Raw genomic sequence first — 24,422 nt, forward strand, 5'->3', positions numbered from 1 at the left:
ACTTTTGGGGGTGCTTGGAAATGGAGGGCTCCCGGGACGCCAGTGGTCGTTGGGCTGTGGGCAGCCCACATGATGAGGGGTGAGAGGGGAGGCTTGCAGGGTGGTTAGATAAGGGAGAGGAGCTTTTCCACTGTTCTTTGCAGGCGACCTGCTAATGCATCTGCTTAAAACGGCTTCTTTGTCCCAGGGGGGCCCCCAGAGCACCCTGACACCTAATGTCACCATGGGCCACACTGGATGAAAGGGACAGCCGCTGTAAAGAAGAAGGGCAACCGGGAGGAGTTGACAGACACTGGACAGCCTGGCGTCTGTAGCTCCCAGTGCACTCAGGGCACCCAAAAGGGGCCTGTTGGGAGCGCCTCTGTGCTACATGTTGGATTCATTTGGCCTTATCCCACCACCCCCTTGTCTGTGCCTAAGCTGGTCACGGGACAAAATGTTGCCGTGGGCTCTTTTTTCTAGAGTTATGGAGAGAAAGGGGCAATAACTGATATGTGCTGAGCACTTGTGATGGGCTGGAGGCACTTTCTATGCGCTGTTTTGTTTTGCTTCTCAGTCCTCCCCAGCGAGGCTGTTAGCGGAAGTGAGTTTGCTCCCAAGCAGTTAAGTAACTTTCCTAGGCCTGGCAGTTCAGTAATTTGGGGAAGCTGGAATTTGACCCCTATAATCCGTTTCTTTTATAAAATCTTAGATGTAACGTAAGAGGATGCTGAGGATTTTTCAAAGAAATTAAAGTTGCACTCCAAAGCTCAATGTCTGGCGGGGTCCCTGGGCTCCACCCACAGGCTTCCCCTGTCTCTGAGTCCACTTTTCACTCTTAGTGTTGGGTGAATTTCTTGAAGCCAGGTTAATCCCCGCCTGTCTGCACCAATGATGGATGGATTGACATCCTTCTCAGGAGTCGTTTTCAGTAGTCTTATCATGTCTCGTTCTTCTGTCCGTCAGTGTCTTTTCTTTCTGAAGCTTGTCAGTTTTAAGGCTGCTGTCACCCTTTACACAGCGATCTCGGATGTGGGGAAATCCGTCTGGGGTCTGGCCAAAAAGCAGACTGATCCCCTGGTAGGCCCGGCCCGGGCCGGGATGCATTTCTGCCCCCGAGGATGCATTTCTGACAAGTTCCAAGGTGATGCCGAGGTCCACTGGTCACACTGGAGTTGGTGAGAGGGGACTTGCCCTCCTTCTGAGGCTTAACTGAATTCTTAGAAGGAGAATGTGGCCTCAGAAGAGACTCAGGAACCAGACCCCAGGAAGAATTGCATCCTTTGGGGGATCACAGAGTCCATGTGATGTGGTGTGAGTTAAGTTGACTGCTGCTAAGCTTGGTGAAATTGAGCCAGGTGTTTAAAAAAATTTTTTTTTTTTAACGTTTATTTATTTTTGAGAGAGAGAGAGACAGAGCATGAACAGGGGAGGGGCAGAGAGAGAGGGAGACACAGAATCTGAAACAGGCTCCAGGCTCTGAGCTGTCAGCACAGAGCCCGACGCGGGGCTCGAACTCACGGACCGTGAGATCATGACCTGAGCTGAAGTCGACGCTCAACCGACCAAGCCACCCAGGCGCCCCAAGCCAGGTGTTTTGTAATTGGCCCCTCTTCTTAATGGAGCGGCTGGCATTTTCTGAGCACCTACTATGTGCCTGTGCTTTCTTCTCCCCACTGAGTAGCATGCTGGGTCACTTTGGATGGAAGGTCACCTTGGAGGTGGGACGCACAACTCGTCTGAGTTCAAGGACGGTCTTTGAATCGGCATGCCTGCCATCGGCTTGCATGCCAGGACCCTGTGGGCAAGAGGGAAGATTTGGATTTACACACATTTTCATGCTGGATTTCCTTCATTAGTTATGTGGTTCCGAGGGAGTCAGCTGCTGGGAGGCCCGGGAAGGGATAGTCAAGAGGTTTCTTAGTTGCCTCGGTGCCAGATTCACTTTGACTCTCTTGAAGCCCCTGGCAAGGCCGCCACTCAGCAGACTCCACGCCGTCTGTGCGTTGTGTTCTGGGAGGCACTTGGGAGGGCCCCGGACAGATGTGCTGTCACAGCCGATATACTCTGGCTCTGCGTCTGGCGGCTTATGCAGGGAAAATGGAGACTGGAAAGTCATCTGTGTGTCACTTGCAGGAGAAACACTTCAGGTGATGAGACAGGATTTGAGGATCCGAGTTGGAAGGTGGCCGTGACCCACCCTTCCTTCCTTCTCCCCACCTCAGTCAACCTACAGTCTCCCAAGCTGCCTTATGGACGTAGCGTCCCACGGGGAATGTTGGGCTTATTGTTTTCTTATCTGTGATGATATTAATTTGCGTTAAACAAAAGAAGCAATTTACCGTGTAATTCTGAGGTTTATGGTGTTTCTACTGAGTCCTTTCATCTATTGAAAGATAGTGTTATGCATTTTAATAGAAGCTGTTGTTTTCCTTAAAAATCTTTTTTTTTTTTTTTTTTTTTAATGCTTTCTTCTCTCTTCAAATTAAAGAGTTGGAGCTCGTCTTATAAGGAGCTTTGAGGCCCAGGACTGCAAATGTTGTTTCCTCTGTGTGTGTGTGTGTGTGTGTGTGTGTGTGTGTGTGTCTTTGTCACACTACCAGCCCTCAATAGAGGTCTGGCACAATGCTTTTTGGGGACGCAGTGCCGTTTCTTTAGCCGGGGGTTTTTGAGGCTTCACAGACTGTGCTGGATTCAGGTGCTTGTGCTGCGTGTGTGACGTTCACCCACTCATCGATTATAGACTTCCTTTCAGGAATTTCCAGGAAACCCTCTTACCACGAGGGTACAAATTAACGTTTTTCTAGCTTAATTACAGCAGTTTTGAAAGGAAGCACCTTGCAGACCATTATCTAAAGCCGGCTTCCTTTAAAATTAGAGGGCACAGCATGAGAGCCTGGAATCTCCTCTAGCACGATGGGCTCTGACCTCCGAGGACAGGGTTGTGTCTTTGGACACGGGGTGGGGAGATGTATCGAAAAGCGAGGGGAACACCTTTTTCTTGAGGCTGTCATCGCACTCGTCCGATCCCAGCTCTCTCTTTAGTAACCCCCTCCCTGCTTCCCGGGGAGGTGACCCCGAGGAGCCCGTCATTACGGCCCCGGCTTGATGGGTAATTGCTGGTTATGAGGTTTGATTTGACATCGGCGCTTTGTGTGATAGCCTGTTGGGTTTGCTTGGCTTAAATTGATTCTTTCCATTCCTCTGAGCTGCGGCGCAGAAACGTGGCTGCAGTGGGGTTTGCCGAGATGCAAGGATGTCCGTCTCGGCTGCAGGACCCACGACAGCTGTCCCGAGAACCGTTTCGGCAAAGCCTTCACGATCGGGTGCAGTGAAGGTCTGACGCAGGTGCAGCCTGGGTTCCTAAAGGGTGATGATTATGTTTTCCTGGGAAACTACTTGGAGAGAGAGAGAGAGGGAGGGAAGGAGAGGGAGCCAGTGTGCATGTGTAGTTGAGGAGGCCCAGCTGCAGGAGAGAAGGGGACTCTGTCGGGGTCTAGGAGTTTCTTCTGCCTCAGCTGTCAATCCTAGCCGCTGGCATCAGAACTGAACATGGGTGCAGGGCTCAGGAGTCGCTCGTCTCTCTGCACAGCTGTGCCGCAGGCAGTGAGGCCTGAGGGAGCCAAAAAAATCTTACTGCTTATCAGCTGTGAGCCCTCGGGGGCGTCTCTGAACTGCTGAGCATCAGTATCTTTTTCTGTCAAATGGGTCTGATAATACCTGCTCCGCTTATCTCGCAAGGTCTTACATCTTCTGTCAGATCATCCAGAAGTATATACTTCCTGCTTTATAGAGGGATAGATACGGGTCCATTCAGTGAGAGGCAGTATAGCCTCATGGGCTAAGTTAGCAGTGTATTTGTGGTGGTAGTTAGTTGTAAGAAGGTCTGGTCAGTCCGTGGGTAGTAGTTAGGAAAATGAATGTCACTCCTGCCGCTACATAGCCAGTTGTGAGTTTTTTGTTTTTTTTTTTTACTTCTTTTTTTTTTTATTAAAAAAAAAATTTTTTTTTTAACACTTATTTATTTTTGAGAGACCAAGAGAGACAGAGCATGAGCAGGGAAGGGGCAGAGAGAGAGGGAGACACAGAATCCGAAACGGGCTCCAGGCTCCGAGCCGTCAGCACAGAGCCCGACGCGGGGCTCGAACCCACAAACCGCAAGATCATGACCTGAGCCGAAGTCGGACGCCCAACCGACTGAGCCACCCAGGCACCCCTACTTCTTCTTTTTTTAACCCTCAGTTTACTCTAGGATGGATGGGTCTGTCGTCTGAAATTGCAGAGCACTTGTTGAAGGAGATTCTTCGGATGTGTTAAGTTTGTTCAGCGATGGGATCTTTCTCCTGGGCCGCGACCCTGGCAGAGCGCAGGCCAAGCTCTGTGCATCAAGGCTGTGGGGGGCAGTGTTCTGTGGGTGGAGCTAAATCTGTTCTGGGCTCTGAGCATCAGAGGGGGTGCTTCTGAATTCCCTTGAGAGCCCTTGACCTTTGCATGTCTCTGCTCAGAGAGTCAGACAATCCGTGGCCCCTGGGGTGTGAATCCGCCCTTCTGTTCGAGCCTCGGAGGCCGTGGCCTTTTGTTTCGAAGCCGACTGCCTGATATCCCTTTGGAATATGGAAGTTGCAGGGGAAAGAACTGGACACATTCTGAGTCTTGCTGGTGGACTTTTTTTTGTCTATTAGGGGAATCCCAGCATCACTTAGATACATAGGTCTTTATTTCCCAGCCACTTTAATTATATAGTAGTAATGGTAATAATAATAATAATAATAATAATAATAATAATAATAATGATAATAGTGGCCTCAGTGCCCCTGGCTCGCAGTGCAGTTTCTCGTATGTGTTTATTCAGCGAGTGGATGAATGACTGGGAGGCCCACAGGGGAAGATTTGGAAGTTACCATCAAATTCAAGTCTGGAGGGGACCTTTGGGACAGATATTTTTTTTCCCTGGGTCTCTATCCTTTGCTTTCTCCCATAAGCACTTCCTTCTGATCTGCGTGCTCTCCTGCAGCGTGTATCCGCCACAGGCATGCTCGGGCAAATGCAATTCCAAGCAGGGTGGCCGCCCTCCCACCTGGTCCCCTGTGGTCAGCACCTTGGGAAATCTCCCTGCATGTTTGTCCTGCCAGCCTGGTGTGGGTCTGGGGTCAGAGCTGGCAGGAAATTCAAAGATTGTCTCCTTCCACCTCTGTATTTTGGAGGCTCAGTCACAAAGTGACTTGCCCAAGATCACGGCGAGTTAGCGGGCAAACCAGATAGAAGCCTTCATCTCCTGACTTTTCGTAGCTCTGGCCTGTTTCCAGGAAAGCAGGCTGTGACCTTTGTTCCTAGTGTCCTGGGCAGAGGCGCTATTTCTGGATGGGCATGTCCTACATTTGGGTGTCAGAGTACCTCACTCTGGCCCCTAGGGGATCCCGGGGTGATGCTTTGAGGCTTCAGACACCGAGGGAAAAACGGATTTGGGTCTGCTCCACCGTCTGATTAAAATGGGCCTCTTCTTCCCCTGGCCTGGAGAATTGTTTCCCGTTTCCCTGCTAGTGGGCACTTCCTGCCCGTATCCTCTCTCCCGGCAGCGGGCCGGGGCACCCAGGCTGTGGCTGGCGGAGCCTCAGGCTCATGAACTTGGTCTGCGTAGTTCCTGCGCGGCGGTGAAAGCCCAGACAGGCGCCCAGCACCCTCCCCGTGCCTGGCAAAGGCCACTCGGTTGGTGCTTGTAAAATTAGGGTATCTGTCTCCACTAGCATTTCTTTCCCAGTTATACTAATCAATACTAGGAAGTTAAATCAAGGCAGTCCTTGAACCGGCGCCAGCCTCTCAAATACTTGTACGGTGTCTCTGTTCTGGTGCTCGCCCTGGCTCCATTCCTCAGCGGTGGATTTTCTATGCAGGGTAGGAGCATAGAGCAGGCTTTCTTGGGAAGCCAGGGAATACACACCTCCTGAGCAAATCATGGAGCCCCAGGTGTCTTATCTGTAGATAGGTGTCATTGTGCCAACCTTAAAGACGTTGTAAGGATGACGTGGGATTCTAGTGTGTGTGGAATAAGCCTCCCTTCGTGCTTGGTACGCGGTGGAGTGGGTCCTGTCCAGACAGCCTTTGCTCTGGGATGATCTCTCGAGGTGTATTGCAAAGGTTCTCAAGCAGGCTGACCATCAGAATTACGGGAGGGGTGCTTTAAAACACTGGGCCAACCCGGCCCCTCCAGAATACCCACTCATTCAAATCTCCAGAGGTGGGCTCAGCATTGTATCATTTAAAGAGATTCCCAAGGCTCCAGGGTGGCTCAGTCGGTTAAGCGTCTGACTCTCGATTTCGACTCAGGTCCTGATCTCACAGTTGTGGGATTGAGCCCCGCGTTGGGCGCCACACTGAGCGTGGAGCCTGCTTGAGATTCTCTCTCTCTCTCTCTCTCTCTCTCTCTCTCTCTCTTTCTCTCTCTCTTTCTCTCTCCCTCTCCTTCTTTCCCTCTCCCCCTCTCCCTCTCTCCCTCTCCTTCTCTCCCTCTCCCCCTCTCCCTCTCCCCCCACACATGTGCTCTCTCTCTCTCTCAGAAAAAGAAAAAAGTTTCTCTAGTGCTTCTTCTGATCCCTAGCTGTGTTTGGGAACCTCTGCAGGATGGGCTTTATTTATTGTCTCTATAATTGTCTTTGATCAAGGTAAAATGGTGAGGTGGTATAATTGATTCGAGGATTTAAATGTTTTGGCCATTTTTTTTCATGCTTGATTTGGGCTCTGTTTTCACAGTAAGTTATTTCTGTGTGTCGGGATGGGTGGGGTGGAAAATAGGGCAATTATAAAAAAAAAAAAGTCTACTTTTTGTAGATGCTTGACTAATTAGAAATAGGTAATTCGCACCTTAAAAAGGCATTCTTTGTGGTATGAAAGACAACCAGATTCTCTCTGTTCAGGTGCCACCGGGTTCATTTTTAAGACATGGAAATTGGTCTCTGAGATCACTTTAAGACGGATGGATGAGAGGGGCGCCTGGGTGGCTCAGTCGGTTAAGCATCCGACTACGGCGCAGGTGATGATCTCACTGTTCTCGTGTGTTCGAGCCCCACATCTGTGCTGAGAGCTCGGAGCCTGGAGGCTGCTTCAGATTCCGTGTCTCCCCCTCTCTCTGCCCCTCCCCTGCTCTCTCTCTCTCTCTCTCTCTCTCCTTCAAAAATAGTAAACATTAAAAAAAGTTCTTTTTTTAAATTAAAAAAAAAAAAAAAAAGATGGATGGGTGAGAGTCAGCTTGCAGTTAGTTCCCTGTCTGTTTCAGATATGTGGGTGGGGTTTCTTCTCTCTCTGCCTCTCCCTAACGCCCTCCCTCCCTCCTCCTCTGGTTAGCTTGTTTCATGGAGAACTCCCTGGTGCTTGTCGTGCCAGGGAGGGCAGCTTACGTTTCTGGCTCCAACCCTCAATGGCCTGGTAATTTCATAAAGACAGGAGCCGTTTCCAGTTTGCAGCTTACCTGGGTACAACCTGGTACTCAGGGTGGGGCCAACAATGTTTCTGTGGAGCAACGAGAAATACATCAGAGCAGGATGCAAAACGTGCCCTGTCTCTAGTTCCTGCATCTGTGATCCGGAGCAAGTAACCGAATCCTTGTAGAGCGAGCCGTGGTTCCCTTATTGGTTATACGGGGTGTTCACACTCCTCTCCTGAGTTTTCCCAAATGAAACATTTTCTGTGTGAATGCTTTGTAAAGCCACAGAGCCGTGTCACCTTATTGTATAAGAAATATTTTGCTGCTTATTAGAACTCTGGCATTTCTTCCCGAGTTTTGCCTGCGGTTTACCTCTTATTTCTCCCCATGTTTAACATGGCAGATTATTTGTATGTCAGTTTCCTTTTTGTGCCCTGGGAACATGGCTGTCTTTAAAAGCCCATCTCAAGCGCTGTGTTTGCAGGACTGTGAAAACAGATGCCTGCGTGAACCTACTCGGACCAGCAGCCTCATTGCTGCAGCGTGCACGAAAGCCAGCGAATGTGTTCTTTTTCCTCGCTCCTCAGTTGGAATTGAACGGCACTACAGGACTTGTTTTCTGGAGTGGTTACTAACCCAAAGCGGCTTTCTTTGAATAAATGGTGCTTTCCCCTTTGGGGACTCAAGAATGGGAAGGACACGCAGAGGTCACAAATGGGTTTTGATGCCAACAAACGGAGCTGCCTCCCAGAAAAAGTATTTGCATTCAGCATGTGTGTGTTAAATGGACAGTTGCTGGTGTCTGTCTGTCTGTCCTTGGGAAAGGTCATAGTTCAGTAACAGCCCACATTTGGTTCTCTCGTCTCTGCTCTACTGTGGGCTCCACAGCCAGCTCATTCATTTGTCCAAATCCAGGGTGGACAGTGGGAAATATACATCTGGCCAGAAAAACATTGGAGAGAGAGAGAGAGAGAGAGTTCCTTACAGATAATTTCAGGTGTAATCATTGGTGTAAGCATCCACTCATCTCTTTATTTCCTCCTCCATTCAGCCATTCACCCATCCATCCATCCATCCATCCCTCCCTCCATCCTCCATCCTCCATTTCGGCAAATCCTTATTAAGCACCTACTGTGTGCCACTTTTGTGCTGAGTTCTGGGGATAAAAAGTCCAATAAGACAGGATCTGTGTCCTCAAGGAATTGGCGGTCTAGGGTACAAGATGTTTTCCTAAATTTTAAGTCACATTCTTACCCGACACATACCTATTCCTGTTTTGTTTTGGATTTCATCTCTTTTGAAGAAAGCACGGTGTGGAACCATTGTGACTTGTCCACTCATTGTGATGAACCCACATTCTAGAGTTGGATTTCATGTTTTGTGTAACTCTAAGCATGGTGTATGTGCTTGTATTATTAAACGGGAGAAGGTGGAAGAAATCATCATCCAGGAGAAAAGACCAAATCTTATGTATTAAGGTATCCATTGGAATTCTAAAAGCTTTTTTTAAAGCCTCCTGGTATATAGTATTCAAAATGGCTTCTTGAGCCTTGGGTAAATTTAAGCGCAAACACCTTCTAAATCTATTATATTAGAAGGCTGGTTGGGAGGCAAGCTTTCCATCTTTCGAATTAGCCCGGGGACAGCCATTAAAATGAGCAGTTTAGAGCTTGGATTTGGATCTTGCAAGCCTCGACTGGGATCTATCTCTGTTTTGCCACTCTTTTCCTGTGTGACCTTGGTGAAGTTACTTAACCTCTCTGAGCCCGGTTCCCTCTTTCTGAACCCGGAATAGTCACGGTATTCACATGAAGGTGAAGTGAGCCTGGCGTGGACTAAGTGCCCTAGCTATTTTGATTCTTATGAGAAGCAAAAGACCAGCTATTTTGATTCTTATGAGGAGCAAAGGACCAGGATGCTTCAAAAAAGAAAAAGAAATTCTGGCAACATGAAGTCTTAGTATGGAAATGAGGTGGATGAGGCCTTTCAGTGTTACACAACTGTTGCTCCCCAGGGAATATTAATGCTTCTCAGATGGCCCTTTTTTGCATCTCTGCCGTGAGGAGGATGAATGGTGAGTTTTAGCTGTTTTTGCAGCGAAAGGTTGGTGAGTGTGTATGTACAGAGGTGGGAGGAGAAAGAGTTTAAGTCTATAAGCAATGCCGTAGATTTTCAGCTAACACGCCCGAATGTGAGCATATCATTCAGGCAGGTCACCTACTCGGGAGAAAATCCAATTCCGAAATGAATTTCAACAAATCCAAAAGGCAATTGGTAATTATGGCTGACATTATACATTTTTAAAGGGCTGCCTGGCCAGTTGGATTTTATAACACTCGAGGCAAAGAGTTCAGTGGTAGTGGGAATTATTTTCACAAAAGGATCATTTTCTGAACTAAAAAAGAGTTTCTCTTGATTTTTTTCCCCCTTTGACTATGAAGGTAGTGCTATATGCTGTTTATAGAGGCCTTGATCCTTTTTAAACTTAAGGAGCACAGTTGGCCTCCACGGTAATAAATCGAGAGCCGTATGGGGGCTCAGGGACATTTAATTTATGTGCAAGACTCTTTCCCCAAATTCAGCTGGCTACTTCCTGGGATGGTGTGCTTGATTGATGATTTTCTGGCATTTTGTGTGACTGGGATGTCTTTTGAAGTTTCTCCTGCGAAGCCTGAGGTTTGCCCCTGTGAGGTGTTAATGGGCGTCCTGCCGGGGCTTTATTTGTGAGGGGGGGGCGGGGGTTAGAGGCGCCTCAGGCCACCGGAGCCCTTGTTCTTCCACTGCTGAAGGGTGGATGCTCAGGCCTTGGGTCCTGGGCCCCCGACTTGTGTTTGGAATGCAAGGCAGTGTTTTTATTCCTGCTCCCCAGGCCACTGCTTGTTTAGCTTCTGGGGGTTCCCAGACCCTGGCAGGGTACGGGCGGTGGGCCCAGCCTGGGAACATGCTGGAACAGTAGTTTGGAGAATCCACACGGACAAGTAGGCTCCTCGCAGAAGGCAATGGCAGGGATTTGCACTGGGTGACAAGAGATTGTGTCTTAAGCAAAAACAACCAGGCTCCAGGTGAACAGGCGCCCCAGGCGGGGACCACATCACCTCCTTGGTGGCCTGCTTGCCTCAAGGCTCTTCGTTTCCGTATTCCCATTTCCTCACTGAGTACTCTTTCCCAAATGAAAACTTGGCTCCTGTCACTCTCCTGCAAACCCTTTTGTGGTGTTATGGGCTGAATTGTGACCTCCCAAAATTCGAATGCTGACGTCCTAACTCTCCTAGCCTCAGAACAGGACTGCATTTGGAGAAGGAGTCTTTATTTATTTATTTTTTTACTTTGTAAGTAGGCTCCAGGTCCAACGTGGGGCTTGAACTCACAACCCTGGGATCGAGAGCTGGGTGCTCGACCGACTGAGCCAGCCAGGCGCCTCTGCAGAGGGAGTCTTTAAAGAGGTCAGGAAGATAAAAGGAGGTCCTGTGGGTGGGTCCTGATCCGAGCTGCCTGGTGTCCTTAGGAGACAAGGAGAGAAGGGCGCAAACGTGCACGTGCACAGAGGTCAGGCCATGGGAGGACGCTGTGAAGATAGCCATCTGCAAGGCAAAGAGAGGCCTCGGAGGAAACCATCCCCGCTCACACCCAGAACTTGGACTTCCAGCGCTGTGAGACAATATGTGTGTTGTTTAAACCACCTGGTGTGTGGCTTGTTAGGGCAGCCCCAGCAGACGCATGCCTACGGCTACTCAGCCTATGGGTTGAGTAGCATCTTTCCTGGCATCTTTCTGCCTTTCTGGCCGTGAGCAGAAATCTCTGCCTGATGGGCTGCAACTCCTTCAAGGCCAAGGTCAAGGACCACCTGCTCTGTGAGGCCCTCCTGGACCACCTGGCTCTGTCCCCCTCCTTCTCCTCCCGGCAGACTTGGAGCTCCCTCTGGATACTCGCGCAGCGCTGGGTCTTAACCTCAGTCACAACTTTCTGAGCCAGTCTGTTATCATCTGTTCTTTGTCTTTCCCACATCGGACTCTGAGAACCCTGAGCGAAGGGATTTTTGTTTGTCTTATTCCTCAGTGCCTCGCTCTCAGCCTGGGAGTTTGTCAACGATTATTGGCTCAGTTAAGGCTTACCTTTTACTGTTCCTTAGGAAGCCTCCCCACTCTTGCCTTTGTGCTCTGTTCTGTTAGAGGAGGGTGTTAATAGCGCCACACGGTATGGGTATGTCCCCAGGTGAGAACAATGAAATCAGTGATTCTAGGGAGTGTTTATTAAGCGCGTTCTGTATGCCAAATGAGTATGTACCTCGTCTGGTCATCACAGCACGCTTTCAGGTAGGCCTGTCTTCAAACCCGAGCCACCTCTCCCGAGCAGGTAGTGTGGCCTCGCTGTAGGACCTGCATGTTCAAGTCTTCTTTCTCTCTGTGTCCTTTCTGGCAGGCCTGGACCCCCAAAGCAAATCAATCTTTCTTTCTTTCTCTCCTTTCTTTTTTTCTTTCTCTTTTCTTTCTCTCTTTTCTTTCTTTCTTTCTTTTTTTTTTTTTTTTTTCAACGTTTATTTATTTTTGGGACAGAGAGAGACAGAGCATGAACGGGGGAGGGGCAGAGAGAGAGGGAGACACAGAATCGGAAACAGGCTCCAGGCTCTGAGCCATCAGCCCAGAGCCCGACGCGGGGCTCGAACTCACGGACCGCGAGATCGTGACCTGGCTGAAGTCGGACGCTTAACCGACTGCGCCACCCAGGCACCCCTTTCTTTCTTTCTTTCTTAAGTGGATACAAGCTGCTTGTCTTTAATGTTTATTTTTGAGAGAGAGAGAGAGAGAGAGAGAGAGAGTGCGAGCCGGTGAGGGGCAGAGAGAGAGGGAGACACAGAATCTGAAGCAGGCTCCAGGCTCTGAGCTGGCAGCACAGAGCCCAGTGCAGGGCTCGGACTCAGGAACCGCGACTTCGTGACCTGAGCCAAGGTTGGACGCTAAACCGACTGAGTCATCCAGGTGCCCCAGAAAGCAGATTTTTCTTAAGATGCCCTAATGCATGGTGAAATTTCAGTGAAATTGGTGAGGAAATGACTCATACTTCATTTGCAAATGTAGGAAGAAATTGCTTCCAGCACCTCGCGGCCTGGGAGCTGGGTCGCCAGGGGCTGTTCTTCTCCGTGCCACTCTTTGGAAAGGGAGATGGAGCCCTGGGGACATTTCCGAGACTCTGTCAGGGCACGAGAAAGGCAAGGAGTGAACAGGACTCTTATGCTGCTTTCCTTTGATGTCCACATAGAATTTTCGGCTCACTCCTCACTCCGGGCACTGCAGGGGGCTTTTGAGTTATTCTTGACTTTGACGGCTTGTGAGAAACAGTGGTGTCCTGGCTGTTTTCGATGCAGTGCACTTGACAGCCTTTCCTTGCACAGCTGTGTCCGGCTTTGCAGTTCTCTCTAAATTGCGCAACTCCACGGGATCCACCGAGGGGGATGGCATCTTCTGGAAGGGAAGCGTGAAGATAAAGAAGTATCGAAATGCGAGCAGCATGTCACCGGGCTGACCGGACTTCGGTCTAGGGTTGAGGGAGCCGCGGACGTCCGGGCAGCTGTGACTGTGGACGCCCTTCGCACTGCGATGCTCACACAGCCCCCGGGGAGGAGAGGAGACTGGAGTGAAGGAACAGAGGACAAGTCTCTCCCCGAGCCTCCCTGCCTCTGGGGCAGGAGATGAAGGGCAAACTGATGCCTGCAGACCGAGACCGTTAAGAACCGCCAAGGAGTCGTGGCTCTTCACCCTTGGCGGCGGGGATTGTTAAACCGGGTTTACATTTTTGGAAGTTGGTCAGATTCCTTCCTTGGTTCAGGTCGACTGGTCGTGTGGCAAGGAGACATCATATTCCAAACCCCGGAACCTGGCCGCTTGGTTGCAAAAAGGCCCTGCCATTTGCTTGACTGTGAAAGCTTAGACAAGTGACTTGCCCTTTGGGGTCCCCGTGTCCTCCAGGGCAAAATGAGGATAACTGTCGTATCTACTTTATTATAGAGTTGCATATGGATTAAATGAGATAACGCATGTGATGCGTACAGCACAGAGTTTGATCCGGTTACCTGTTTTGAGATGGCAAAAAATAAGAGCGCCTTTGGAAAGTGAAAGTTCATTTCTCCCTGATGTCTGGTCAGAGCAGAGGGAGCCAATTTTCTTTCCCTTGTTGCACGGCCATCCTTAATATGTGCTTTCCGTCTCACGGTACAAGGTGGCTGCTTTAGTTCTTGCCGTCATCTCTGCATCCCGGCCAGGAAGGGGGAAAGGGAAGCGGAGGGTATGGCCTGAAAGTTGCCCATGTCTCTGTTCCATCCCCTTGACTAGCGCTTAGTTATATGACCGCATTATTCAAAAGCAAGTTAGGGAAATTTTAGGCCTTAGCTGGTACCTCACTGAGAACTCTATTACTATGTACGAAGGAGAGATTGGATTTGGGGGGGAAAACTGATAGTATTTGTTCAAGAGGTAAGTGCTCAGTAAACAGTTCACCATCATCATCCTGATCATCATCATTTCTGATCTTAGCCTATAACTTCCTCCATGTCCCCACTTCCTAATTTGCCCCCTCGTTTTCCATTTTGACCATTTTAGCTTCTGCATTATTCCATCGCACAGTTCCATGTCCGTGTACTTTTGGCACCTTTTTTTCACCTAGAGGTTGGCAGAGTGACCAGAGCCCTCCTGTGTCCTGTGTGACAGAAACGGAGATGAAGGCTGCTGAAGACATTGACCAGGTAGGAGGAAGGGAGAGCAGAGCATAAAGTCGTAGTGATCCCTTCCGCAGCTTCATTAAAATGTTGCAGGAAAAGTTGATGAAGGGAAGGAAAAAGCCCACCTACCTTTGAACGTAGGCTAAACCTTCGTTAGGTTTTATGTTGCTGCTTCCATCGTCCTGTCTGTGAGCCTCAAACGAAGACGTCTGGAGTCTCCACGAGGGTCTTGCCGAAGTGTTCGCCCGGAACCAGCCTCCTGGCTCACCTCCGGGGCTCCCACGACACGGGCGGACCCCTGGGAGGATGCGGAAGCTGAGTGCCTTCTCCTTCAGAAGAATTTTGGATAAGGGAAGAGATTTGTTCTCCAGACCCTGATTCACGATTTAAATGCTCTGCAAGAGTCTTTCCTGGTGGAGGTGGTTCATTGAGAAATCACGTGGGCTCAGGACTCATTAAAGTATAGAGGAAGACAGGTGCCACTTTCCTGCTATAAATCCCAGTGAGGCTAATTTAATGGCACTCCAGCTAGCCTTCACGTTTTCCATTAGCCACACTTACTTCCGTCTTCTGTCTCCCTCCTTCTCCTTTTTAAAATACTGTGTCAGAAAGTGAATTGTTCCAAGGTTATGTCCTTGCTTCTTTCCACTGAAGCACTTTTCTTTAAAGACTGGGGGCCATGGAGAGAAGAGATTGGGAAATCCCCAGAAAGAAACATTGAAATCTTCTTTTTTTTTTTTTTTTTTTTTTTTGACTCTCCCTCATCCTTTCCGCCTCCCAGCCCCTGTTGATGCGCTGAGAAATGTCTTGGGAATTCCTCTCCTTTGTGTTGTTCCTTCTGTTACTGTTCTAGTTCAGGCCCTCTGTATCCATTGCCAGGACTATTGCAGTAGTCTCCTGGTTTCCCCGCCTCCTGCCTCTCCTCTGTCTCCTGCAGGTTCTCCCAGCACAGATGTGGAGTGGTCACTGTCTTCATTATAGATAGTCACTTCTTTGCATTGCTATCTGTGGCATGGCATCAGCCTTTTTTAGGCATGGGGGTCCAAGGCCAGGTCATTACTATGGCTGTCTGCTGACATATTAATAACGGGGAATAGCCAGCATGGGAGTAGGTATTTATAACCCTCTTGGATAGCTGAAGACATGGAATGGAGACATATTAAGTAACCTACCTAGAGGATCTGAGAAAAAGTAATGTGATCAGAACTGGACTCTAGGGGTGCCTGGGTGGCTCAGTGAGTTAAGTGTCTGACTTCGGCTCAGGCCATGATCTCGCAGTTCGTGGGTTCCAGCCCCACATCGGGCTCTCCGCTGTCAGTGCAGAGCCTGCTTGGGAGTCTCTCTCTGTCCCTTTTCTTTCTGCCCACCCCCCACCTCTCTCTCTCAAAAATAAAAATAAAACATTTAAAAAAAAAAACAAACAAAAAACTGGATTCTAGAACCGGCACTCCCAAGCGCCACGTCTTGTGTTGGGCTTGTTTCTTTCTGGCCTTTTCTCCGGCTACCTCCTTCCCTCAGGCCTTGGCTTCCAGCCCCACGAATCCCCCACGGCCGGTCTTGTTGCCTTGAACAGCAAGGCCTAGAAGTTGCCTGCGTCACTGCGCCTGTGCCTTTTTGCAGATCCTCTGCCAAGACTGCCTTCCCTTGCCATTTTTTTTTTTAATTGAAGTGTAGTTGACGTGCGATATTAGTTTCAAGCGTACCGCATGGTGATACGACATTTGTATACATTACAAAATGATCACCATGAGAAGTCTAGTTATCTCTTGCCTTTCTGACCGGCAAAGTTTATTTCAAGGTCTAGCTCACAGCCGCCTCTATGATGACTCCCCCTCCCACCTCCTGCTACATAGATGTGCAAAAGATGGCCACCGTATTGGCTCCTGGCTTTTTATTTCTTCGATGCAGGCTGAGACCCCGTACCTTCAAACCCTGGCGCCGAACTCCATTTTTTACACATCCACGATTTAAAAATAGTCCAAACGTGCAGATTTTTAGCCATTTATGGCCTGCCTGCTTTGCGTATCCCGGGAAACTACACCCAGCATCTGTTGGTCATTGATAAGGTAGAGGCCTGTGGTTATAAGACCCCAAGCTGTTCCTGTCCTTTGGAGCTCTGGGTCTCAAAGACTCTCCACCTGCTGCACGGTGACATCACTTAGGCCTGTAAGCCTCCTCTCCTGTCCCCTCCCCCATGGTAGTTCCCTAGTCCTGTCCCCTTCTGCATGGTGGATGCTGAGCCATGCCCCTGGATTGTGTCCTGCAGCGAGGAACTTCCCTGTCTCCTGAAGCCTTGTCCAAGGGTCCTCCAGCCACCAGTAATGCTTGTTGTGTGTCTCTGCCTCTCCTGCTCACATCTTTTTCCTTGACCAGTCCACAAATCACCGGAACCCTTACACCCCCGAGAGATCCGGTCACACTTTCACGAGTTCCCATTATCTTTGGAACCTGCCTCCATTACTGTGACTCATTTGGCCGTGGATTTCACATTCATCCCCCTTGGATTACAGACCAACAGTTGAGGAAGCTGAGCAGCCCCGAGATGGGAAGAATTGCAAAAAGTTTAATCGACTCACGGACGTGGTCGAGCTTTCCCAGCATCGTAGATTCATTCGGGGTTTGGTGCTCGGTCACACCTCACCTCGGCACCACGTACCAAAACGGTGGTATTTCGTGAAGTACGAGGGAGAAGCTGTCCTGTTGGTTGCACTGTCAGTTACTTTGATTTTCTCTGGTTCTGGGGGAAAAAAAAAGACCCTTGGAAAGATACTAGGCAGGGAGGATTAGTAAAGTTGAGAGCGCTTTTCGTTAAGTCTCATCTTGATGGTGGTGCATGTCCCACAACCCTTTTAATCTGAACTTTCCCACACCGACAGAATAAATACATGGATGAGGGGAGGGTTATTGGCGTTGCAGAAGGGTGCTTCTCTTCGCGCTCCCTTCCAACGTGTGCTCCCCTGAGATGCGTAAGTGGTGGTTTGTGGATCGTTAAGGCGCTGGCAGAATGGAAGCTCAGGAGGCAGCAGCAAATGCAGATCAATAAGCAACGAAAGGAAGGCGTCCTTCTGAAATGGCCTTGTAGCCAACGCATGTTCAGGGTGGGTCACGTGCAGCTTTCCCAGAATAAGTCTTTTTGGGTAACGCTCATGTCCTGTTTGTTGATGTGTCTTCATTGGCCTGGAGCTGGCAATGTGAAAGCATTTCTTTCTTTCTCTCTCTTTCTTAAAAATTTTTAATGTTTATTTATTTTTGAGAGACAGAGTGCGAATGGGAGAGGGGCAGAGAGCAAGAGGGAGACACAGAATCCGAAGCAGGCTCCTGGCTCCGAGCTGTCAGCACAGAGCTGGACACGGGGCTCAAACACACGAACTGCGAGATCATGACCTGAGCCGAAGTCAGAAGCTTTACTGACTGAGCCACCCAGGTCCCCCTCCTCCCCCTCTTTTTAAATAAGATCAAAGTTATCCCACAATGAAAGGAAGGTCTTGGGTTAGCAGAGATGCTAGCATTTTTTTTTTTTTTTTTAATAGAAGACGAAAATTAAAATGTGGTTTTCTTGGCACAGTTCATATGGCAGTGACTGAGCTCTTTTTTCCCTTCCAAGATTACTCATGTCATAGTGAAAGAAGTTTTAGGGGTAAACTTATTTAGCAAGCCAGCTTATTAAATATCTCTGTGATGTGCTGGGTTTCTCAGTTCAGAATATTTTATTAAGGAAGATGGGCGACCACATGCTTAGCAAGGACTGTTGCTGTCTTCAGTTTTCTTTGATGGTGTAATAGACACCTTGCATGAAGACATGGGCCCTGAGGCCATCTGTGGTCCCTAGCAGCTCTCAAAATTTAGCTTGTCGACTCTTTTCTCAGAGCTACGGGAATAGAGCAAGAACAAAATTCCAGTAATCATTCTTCCCGGTTGTAGTTAGCCACTTGCCCCTCATGGTTCCTAGGTAGCGATTTCTGTTTTGTTGGGACTCGAAGCTTAGCATCAAGGGACTTTCTCATTCATTTTTATAACCTCAGAATCACATATTTGAAGGTGACCGGGTGGATGGATTTCAGCTGATCCCATGGAGGAAGTGAGAGAAACCGCTATCTGCTTAGTGTTTCCTTCCAGGAAGGAAGGACTCGGAGTCTAATCCCGTATTGGCCACGTGCGGTTCCTGCCGGGAGAGGGTGGGGGGGGCCTTGAAGCTCCGCTAATCTCCAGCCTGCCAGCTTGAAGAACGTTATGCATGTGTTGATTGATTTCCTGGGAGCTTGTTGTTTTGATTAGTTTCATTTGCATACTGGTTTATTAAGCGGCGGAACATAAGGGCTAACATTTTTTATTTTATTAAGGAGCCCCATTATTTTTAGTTCACAGAAGCCACGTTTCTGATGAGCCGTACCACCCCGTCTTCATTAGGCAATTTAAGATGGGAATGATACATTTTTTAAAAAGTAGCTAATTATGGTACAACCTGACACATTTGCATTTCTGTAAAACTGCTGCGGCAAAGATTTGGGGCTGGAAGACTACATCATACTGGGTTGTAAAATCACTCCCAGTGGGAGCGATTTCTGCCTGTAAGAAAACTTGCTCATGTGAGAAGATCGCACATTATCCCGTCCGATCCTCTTTTCTGAGGCCCCCCCCTGCCCTTTAGAGTCTCTAGGCTGAGCTCTAGTTCGGGGGCTCTGTCCTTGACATCCCCGTGGAGACTCCCTCACCCTGCGTTTCTGTGCCGAATGACAGAGAAGTCGAAAGACATCAGAGTCTTAACACTGTCTCCTGGGGCAGCTGGTCTTTGGGAAGTGTCTGTCCTTGGTGCCCCGTGGGTCACCGTGCGCTGGGTCTAAACTGCGTAATAGGGCCTTAATGCCTGGGTGTTCTAATCTGCTCCTCGCGATGAGGTCTCCATGTCCTTAAACCTCAGGGCCAGATCTCACACTGACTCTTTGACGGTGCTGCATTCCAGAAGCACTGTGGAATGTTGCTTACCTCGAGGAACATAAACCGTACATTGTGGAACGGAGGCATTCGAAAACATCTTCTCCTTTGCTATTGCCAAGGTGGTTCAATGTCTACTAAAATTAAATCCATATGGGTACACTGAGCAGATGGGGAGGGCCGGGGGAGGGGGGTTGCCTTATGTGTCTGTGATGACATTCATGTAACCAGAGGTGACCTCAGAGTTATAAACCAGGACATTATTTCCTAAAACAGGATCAGGTATTCATTTGTGGTGCTAGAGGAAATTTAACTGAAACGTGTATTTATACCTAGACATATGAAAGAGATCATAGCTCCAGATGCAACGTGGATGATGACCAGATTCATTCTAGAGCCCTGTATATAGTTAGATTGTGAAAGACCATCCTTTTTATTATATTACATTAACTTTCCTTTATGGTATCTGTTACTTCAGCTATTTTCGATGGCGGGTCAGCAACATATAGAGGGGATGTGCATTCGAAGTGAGGGAGAGACTATAACTTGATAAAGCATATGTATTCAGTTGGTTATTTTTCTGTGTATAAAATGCAGAGGGTAAAGCTGGACGAGTCTCCTTGCCTGGCCAGGGACGTGATGGACCTGGAAAGCATCTTAGGGACATGGGTTCAGAAGGGCTGAGAAATGATGCCTTGGGGTTCATGAAAAATGATAGTGAGTACTTTCTCACACCCTTTCAGGGCAGAGTTAAGACCACTTAATTTACTGTAAGTCTGGTGTTGGTGTCCATAAACCCAGGATGTAAGTCTAATGAGGCCAGCCCCTCCGTCAGATAGAACTGACCCCGAGTTTATGGTCTCTGTTCCTCCTATTCAGTGTGTGGTCCAAGGGCCCGTGGCATCAGCATCACCGTTGTTAGATTTGATTTGATTTTAATTATTTTTTAATGTTTATTTGTTTTTGAGAGAGACAGAGAAAGAGACAGAGAAAGACAGAGGGGAGGGGCAGAGAGAGAGGGAGGCACAGAATCCGAAGCAGGCTCCAGGCTCCGAGCTGTCAGCACGGAGCCCGACGTGGGGCTCGAACTCACGAACCGTGAGATCATGACCTGAGCCGAAGTCAGATGCTTAACCGACTGAGCCACTCAGGCTCCCCGCTGTCGTTAGATTTAGAAATGCAGACTCTCAGACCTCATCTGCTCATGAAATGCCCTCATATAACCTGCCCGCACCCTTGCTTTGCTGTTCTGGTTACCCATGAGAGCTCATGACACCGTGTTACCTTCTTCCACGTACTTTCTTCTTTGGGTAGTGGGGAGTCCGGGTTCGGGATCCCATCAAGTGCGTTTCTTTTGGCTCTGCTGCTTGAAGGTTAGTTCCTACCTCTCTGCCTTGCTTTCCTCATCTGTAAAGTAGAGATAACAGCAACCACCTCACAGGGATTTTTCAAGAATGAAGCAAGAGAATATTTCCAAAATACGTATCCAAGAGCCAGGCCAAAGGGATGCGGTGTGTAGTAATGTGATGGTGAGGTCGCTTATGTCATGCTTCCCCCGCTGACTGTGTGTGCCTTTGACAGAGGCCTCCAGTCTGGGTCATCTTTGCTCCCTCTCCTCTCCCCGCCCCCCTCCCCCGCCCCTTCTCTGTGTCTAGACCATGTTTGATGACTGATGTAGCTGCTTCCCAGCACTCGTGTCTGGAGCTTAAAATCACCCTTGATCTTTGGAAAATTCAGTTTGAGTCAGAGGCAGAAGTCTTAAGAACCTTGGCTCCACGGGGGAGTGTTCTAGAAGCCCATTACAAGAGAGCTCCTTGGCGGTCAGGTCCGGGCAAGTCCGGATTGCTCTTTGGCTGCATATCTCATTGCACACAGGTGTGCTGAGGGAGGAAGGCGCAGTTGCTGAGAAAACGCTGGCTCATATAGCTTCCCTCATCGTGTCACTTTGGAATGCGACGCAGAATGAAGAGCTCAAGTACATTTCCAATTGGCTTAAATTGTCCGCCAGCTTGGGAAGATCTCATCTTGGATTGGGGTGTGGTCGCGAGATCCAGGAGATCTAAAACCGCAAATCCTAGGGCGGTGGGCTGGGCTCGTCCGTGGACGCAGCCGGTCCCGTGGGACTCTAACCACGTGCCTCCTGGGTGCCACTGGTCTCCAGATACCCACGTGGGCTTTCTTTCGTGTTAGGCGGCAACGAGGCCAAGTAATGAACTGGGTGGGCTCTGAGGTCTGACGACCCGGGTCGAAATCTCAGCTGTACCTTCTAGTAGCCAGATCACAGGTGAGTCACTGAGCCTCACTGAGTCACGCACTCACGAGGAAACTGTAGATGCCTTGGTGCTCTGCCTGGTCCCTGAGGTTTTTGGGTTGGCAATTCAGTAGGAATTTTACAAAATCTTGTTCATGCTTTTTAAGTTTTAGAATAGCTGTAGATTTAGGGAAACGTTAGTATAGATAGTGGAGCTAAGACAGGGTCCCCGTGTACCCAGGATGTCCCTCTTGTCAACATCTTACAGTAGTGTGGTACATTTGTCATAACCAATGAGCCGATACTGGTAGATGATTACTCACTAAAGTCCACATTTTATTTAGATTTCCTTAGTTTTTACCTCATGTTGTTTTCCTGGCCCAGGACCCCACCCAGGACACCATGTCGCTTATTTGTCATGCTTCCTGAGGCATGTGGCTGTGAGAGTTCCTAAGATACTTCTTGTTTTTGGTAATCGTGACCATGTTGAAGAGTACTGGTCAGGTTTTTTTTTAATAGAACGTCCCTCAACGGCACGGTAAAGTGCCATTGCTGTCACATCATGCCAAGGGGACATACTTTCAACATGACTTATCACTGTTGATGTGGCCTTGATCACCAGGCTGAGGTGGTGTTTGTCATTTCTCCATTGTAAAATGGTCCCCCCCCCCCCCCCCCCCCGCCTTCCGCACTTGTGCTGCGGGAGGAAGTCATTGGCTATAGCCTACATTTAGGTGTTCAAGAAAATGAAAAAAATTTCTTTTTGCCCATACTTTTATTCAGTACTTCCCACACCCTGCATCTTATTAAAATCTACTCCATTTCCTTCCTTTTTTTTTTTTTAAGTAAACTCTACGCCCAACGTGGGGCTCGAATACATGACCCCGAGAACAAGAGTCGCACGGTCCACCGACTGAGCTAGCCAGGCGCCCCCAAATCCACTCTATGTCTTTTCCACCACTAGATTGTAGTTTTCTTCTTGGCTTATTTATGTGAACATTGTAGGTCAGGTGGCCAAATTGTTTGACATTTGGGATCAGCTCCCCCATTTCCAATCCGTACTCTAATTCTGTATTCTGTCATTCGTCATTGGGAAGCATTCACTGTGCATATTTTGAGAAGTGCTGAGTTCTGAGTAATTAAGGCCTAGGAAGTTCAAGTACATAACAAAAGCCCACCCCTCCACACACACCCTTCTCATGTGCCGGACACGGTATTAGCCCTTAACGTATGCTGACTCGTTTCATCCACACAGGAGTTCTCTAGGGCAGCTGCTATTATTATGCTCGTTTTACAGATGAAGAAACTGAGGCACAGAGAGCTGCAGTGCACTGGGAACTGTTGCCCAAGGTTACACAGGTAGTAAATTGAGGGCCGGGCGGGAGCATTTAGAAAGCAAGAAGTTATCTGCATGTTTGCTAACCGTTCTTTCCTGCTGCCCACGCCAGCTGACATTTCCATTCATCACCTTCTTCCTGTGCTAGCAGAGAACCTAGGCTTTGGCTCCTGTGTTTATTCCTGGCTTCAGCGCCTAGCTGCTGTGTGACCTTGGGCAACTTCTTTCCCTTCTCTGTCTCTGCACCCGTGAAGGTGTGGATAATAACGTTTGTGCCTCCCCGAGACGTTCTGATAAAATAACGCATCAGACTTAGTATTTATCATCTATTGCAGATGCCGCTGCCATACTTTCTGAATTAAAATAAGGAGACATGGATGCAAACTACGTGTCAGTGTGGGGACCGGAGGATGAACTATTTAAAATAGGGCTTGTTGGGGCGCCTGGGTGGCGCAGTCGGTTGAGCGTCCGACTTCAGCCAGGTCACGATCTCGCGGTCCGGGAGTTCGAGCCCCGCGTCAGGCTCTGGGCTGATGGCTCGGAGCCTGGAGCCTGTTTCCGATTCTGTGTCTCCCTCTCTCTCTGCCCCTCCCCCGTTCATGCTCTGTCTCTCTCTATCCCAAAAATAAATAAACATTGAAAAAAAAATTTTTAAATAGGGCTTGTCTCCTAAAAGTGGGATAGCTGCACAGTGGAATGATAAGATGCTCAGGAAGAAGGTGGAGGTGTGAGGGAGGGAGAAAGCCAGAACAAGTCAGGACGTTGTCATTCAGGCCCCCCAAACTGTCAGTTGTAATAGCAGAATATATAGCAAAACATAGATTGAAGGACTTCGGTCATCTTTTCAGACTTTTAAATATCTAAATATGGGAATAAAAGACTTAAATAATATTAATATATTTGAGTCGACCTATTTTTTTTTAATGTTTTTTTTTAATTTTTGACAGAGAGAGAGAGAGAGAGAGAGAGAGAGAGAGAGACTAAGAGCAGGGGAGGGGCAGGGAGAAAGGGAGACACAGAATCTGAAGCAGGCTTCAGGCTCTGAGAAGTCAGCAGAAAGCCTGACACGGGGCTCAAACCCACGAACCGTGAGATCACGACCTGAGCTGAAGTTGGACGCTCAACTGACTGAGCCACCCAGGTGCCACTGAGTTGACCTGTGTTTTAAAATTTCTTATAATTTAGGATCCATAAGAAGAACATAGGTAGCATCTCGGATTTAGGGGAAGTCACCATTTTTAGTTAAGAACCATCAATTCCTAGACTTTTTTTATTTTAGCTTTGCTTCTATCAATAGCTCTGGCAGGCAGCTTTTTGGGGGAGAGCCATATTTTCGCAAAGAATGAGAGAGAGAGAACGTGTGAGCGTGTAGAAGCTAGAAATCCGGAGCCATCGGGCTATAAGGGCAGATCTCTGGTGACCTGAGGCCACTCTCCTGTCCTCCCCTTTCCTCACCTGGATGCTCTTGTCTCCGATTCACGCCTCAGCAAAATCAGAAGCAATTGACACATGTCAGGGGCCTGTGGGGAAAGTTGCAAATGGCTACAACCGCAGCGCTCCGTCTGGGAATGCGGAGGCTCCATCCTCTCTAATTACAAGGCTAATGAGCACTGGAGACAAGGGCTCCAGGTGGCCTGTGGTGAGCCAGCAAGAATTTTGATGCCCTCAAAGGGCACGCGTTTTCATTCCGAAACATGGTCTTCTCGAATGATGTGTGTGTTGAGCTGAGGGAATGGAGCGAACACTAAACTTTTCCTCTAAGATTTTGCTCCCTATGTTAAGGCTGAGGTCAAGT

General features: G+C 48.7%; 1 protein-coding gene across 3 annotated transcripts in view; it reads left to right on the top strand.

Annotated features, from left to right (window-relative positions):
* CHST11 (carbohydrate sulfotransferase 11) overlaps positions 1-24,422 on the top strand; it is a 265,297-nt gene that overhangs the window by 51,915 nt on the left and 188,960 nt on the right. The window contains exon 1 of one of the 3 annotated variants that reach the window (XM_045467219.1): positions 8,636-8,874. The exons of the other annotated variants lie outside the window; for them this stretch is intronic. The gene's annotated coding sequence lies outside the window, so the exon portion shown is untranslated. Of the gene's footprint in view, positions 1-8,635; positions 8,875-24,422 lie in introns of those variants that run through there. 3 annotated transcript variants of the gene reach the window in all.

The sequence above is a fragment of the Leopardus geoffroyi genome, chromosome B4, assembly GCF_018350155.1.
Source record: "Leopardus geoffroyi isolate Oge1 chromosome B4, O.geoffroyi_Oge1_pat1.0, whole genome shotgun sequence".
In the NCBI taxonomy this organism is placed as follows: Eukaryota; Metazoa; Chordata; class Mammalia; order Carnivora; family Felidae; genus Leopardus; species Leopardus geoffroyi.